The following is a 3,660-nucleotide window of genomic DNA, read 5'->3' on the forward strand; positions in this document are numbered from 1 at the left end:
CTTTTTGAAAAAAATTAATAAGGTAATAGGGTCTAGACTTATATATATATATATATATATATATAGAGAGAGAGAGAGAGAGAGAGAACGCTAACCACGCAACCGAGACGGAGAAGAAAATTTTTCAGGTGTTACACAAAAACAAGCTCTAAATTTTTGAAAGTAGCTAACTTTATCAATGATATAAACATAATTCCTTAATAAGTACTTTTGGTGAAATAAGAGATACCGCAAGCTACTTGAAATCTAAATATAAGATGAAAGATCTTAAGAAAACTCAATTTATATAGGTAGTAAGCTAGAACACTAAGTTTGTGGAATCCTTATCATTGGTCCGTTTATGTCTAGAAAATGGTTAGACAATTCAATATGGACATACACACACCCGACTAGCACAATATGATCAGTATTGTACTTAGCATATTGCACTCAAATGAATATATCATTCTTAGTGAATTTGCCAACTAGATTTAGCTCAATAGCAACGAAATGTCATTGAACAATATCAAGAATATTTTTAGATGCCTAAAAAGAACCATTAACTTGGGATTACTCTTTTCCTATAGTGAGGAAAGTAGAACTACAGTAACTACGATCTAATAATAGGTTTTTGCAAATATTGGGCATCTCTCTGGCCCATACAAACATTGTTCCCATACTTGATTACTTGGAAGTCAACCAAGCAAACATTGCAACTACCTACTCAAACCATTTGAAGATTATTGCTCTATACAATGCAATTCAAGAGCCTATATGGTTAATTATTGTCATTACACACATTAGAGGAACTAGTGATTTGAATTCAATCACTATCCTACATGTATAAACGCGGATAATGCAACTTGTATCCAGGAAAATGGAAATACGATACATTAATACCGATAAAACAATTTGCTAAAAAAATTATACAACCAATACTAATGAATCTAATCAAGATTCAGGTGAATAAAATAATATGTAAGAAGAATGTGACATTTGCTTACTAAATCATTACCTCAATCCTTATTTAAGAAACATGCAGAAAGTATTGGAATGTGAATATTTTCCAAACTTCTTTTATTAATGTATAGTTGAAGGGGAGTAGTAGAAAACATAGGGAGTCTACTATACAAGTGATATTCATGTGTTTTGCTACTTCCTTTGTCTATGCTTTTATTTCCATCAGGTTTTTGTTCCTTGGTGTAAAGTTTTTAGTGAGACAACAATTTAACACCATCTTGTTTTCTGAACTCATTTGATTGATGTAAGAATCAGGAGAAGTAATTGAAAAAAGATGAGAAGTATATTATACATGTAATGTTGGTAACTTGGTGTTGTATTTTTTCCTTCACCCAATATTTTATCTTTTTCTTGTCGAGTTTTATTCCTTGGGTGCAAGGTTTTAGTGAGACAAAGGTTTATATGTCATCTTTGTCTTATAAACTAACATGATTAATATACGAATCAAAGAGAATCTTAGACTAAAAAAATCAATATTCCAAAGAAACTGGTGTATTTTACTAATTTTTCATCTCATGTTTATTTTTTCCATTTTAGTTTTTATTTTGGCATAAGGTTTAAAGCAACAATTTGTGCACCATCACCCATTTGTATGAGCGTATGTGGAATGATAACGTGTCATCATCGAAAGGAAATGATGAAAGGATAATCAAAGTTAGCAATGTATTAGGATTATATCATAATAAATAAATTAAGAGAGGGGAGGTTGCGTTGGCTTGGCCATGTTCGTAGGAGACCGATGACGACACTAGTGAAAAGAGTAGTAAAAAGCGACCGTAGGTGCCGGGGGGGGGGGTAACAAGGAGGAAGTAAGATGAGTAAGTGAGGTTGGACATGACGACCTTAGATATTTTTAAGGATATGGCCTCTAATAAGTGTACTTGGTGAGAGATGATTAGATTAGTAGACTAGGGTGTGAATCAATTGCTAACATAGCTGGGGAAGTGGGAGTTAGGGGTTGTTTACCAAAAGCTTACTCGGGTAAGCGCTTATCAAGTCACACAACCTCACCCGATGAATATAGTAAGGACCAAGAACCTTACCCGGTAAGAGTAAAACAATGATCAAGAGTCTTACCCGGTAAGTGAGGGCAACGACTCTTACCACGGTAAGTGCTTACACGGTAAATTGTTGCATAGGATGTCGTTTTGGTGGACCAAAATCTTACTCGGTAAGAAAATAGTATTGTTAAATTTTACCGATAAGCACTTATCGGACTAATGTTTGGTAAACAGCCCCTTAGACAAGTTAGGAAGGAAGTAGAAGACTTTTAAAGATGTATTTATGTTGTTCTTGCTATGTGTGGTGTTGTTCTTTAACTTTTGTATGTATGCGAATTAGTATCTTTTAGTACTTGTTCTTATTTTTCTCGTGCTTCCTTCATCGTATGCTAATTTTATTTTTGCTACATGTTGTGTTCATACTATTGCATGAGCTGGGGTCTTCACGAAAACATGACTCTATTTTTTAAAATAGATGTCAGATCTACATACATATTATTCTTCATGTTTAAAAAAAAAGGCTTACAATTTTTTTGGCCTTGTACAATTAATTTAACTAGTGTTCCAACCGCGCGTTGCGCTGTAGTCATAATACCATATTCAAAATGAATGTTATAGATTAAAATTTGAATTCCACTTCTAAAAAACAATTATGCAAATGTGTGTGACAACTACTCATTAACAAAAAAAAAATTAAGAGAAGTTGACAACAATATCAGAACCATATGCTAATTTAAGTTATCTAATTATGGTAAAAAATGATGTTACAAAGTATTCTACAAATGTTTAACTAATGTTACTAGTTTGTTTAATTAGAAGTGACAGTTCTAACTGAAATCTCATATAAGGTGACATAATGACAATGTTAATTTTGTAACAAATTTAATTGAAATATCATTTTAAGTTATGAAAAAGAAACATTCTATAATATTTCAAAATAAAATTAGAGGAGTGTATAAGTTGTAGCAACAGTAGTGAAAGTTTAAGGCGATGCATGAAGAACCATGCATATAACCAAGCTAAGATAATAAATTTTTCCTCATAAAAAGATAAAATTGATATCAAGTGGGGTCGATGACCCACATATCAGATATTAAGCTGATAAAAACAAATACTACACTTTATCATAACATTTCATAATATTTGAATTGTAATTAGAGGGGTGTGTCAAACTTTGATAGCAGTAACACCAAGACGATAGATAAAATAACTACATCACCCAGTAGTATAATGGGCATTTTCATATACAAAAATAAAATACCAAGCAAGCTTCTACACACACACACACACACACACACACACACATATATATATATATATATATATATATATAAAAGGAAGAACCAAGAGTATTGAGGTGATATCATGAGAATTAAGTATTGAGGTGTTGGAGAATTGTGGTTGATTTTGAGATATCCCACATTGGTGAAAGATTTGAAAAAAAATGAAGTGTATAAGAAAGGTGGATTGGATGCCTTTATGTCAAATAATAGGGTTTGCCTCATAGGGTTATCTTTCTTTGGATGACTCTCTTTGAAATCTATAAACATGGTTGGAAACCAAACAAACCAAATGGTAGAAATTATAGTGCAAAATTAATTATATTATATTATTATATCTTTATATATATATATATAGAGAGAGAGAGAGAGAGAGAGAG

At 31.9% G+C, this 3,660-nt stretch overlaps 1 non-coding gene across 1 annotated transcript; it reads right to left on the reverse strand.

Moving 5' to 3' along the window:
• Nucleotides 1-2,946: 2,946 nt before the first annotated feature.
• LOC112499747 lies at nucleotides 2,947-3,143 on the reverse strand. Its single transcript, XR_003067273.1, has one exon. It is a non-coding gene; the product is annotated as a U2 spliceosomal RNA (small nuclear RNA).
• Nucleotides 3,144-3,660: the final 517 nt, after the last annotated feature.

Source organism: Cynara cardunculus, assembly GCF_001531365.2.
Source record: "Cynara cardunculus var. scolymus isolate 2C chromosome LG 16, CcrdV1, whole genome shotgun sequence".
Classification (NCBI taxonomy): domain Eukaryota; kingdom Viridiplantae; phylum Streptophyta; class Magnoliopsida; order Asterales; family Asteraceae; genus Cynara; species Cynara cardunculus.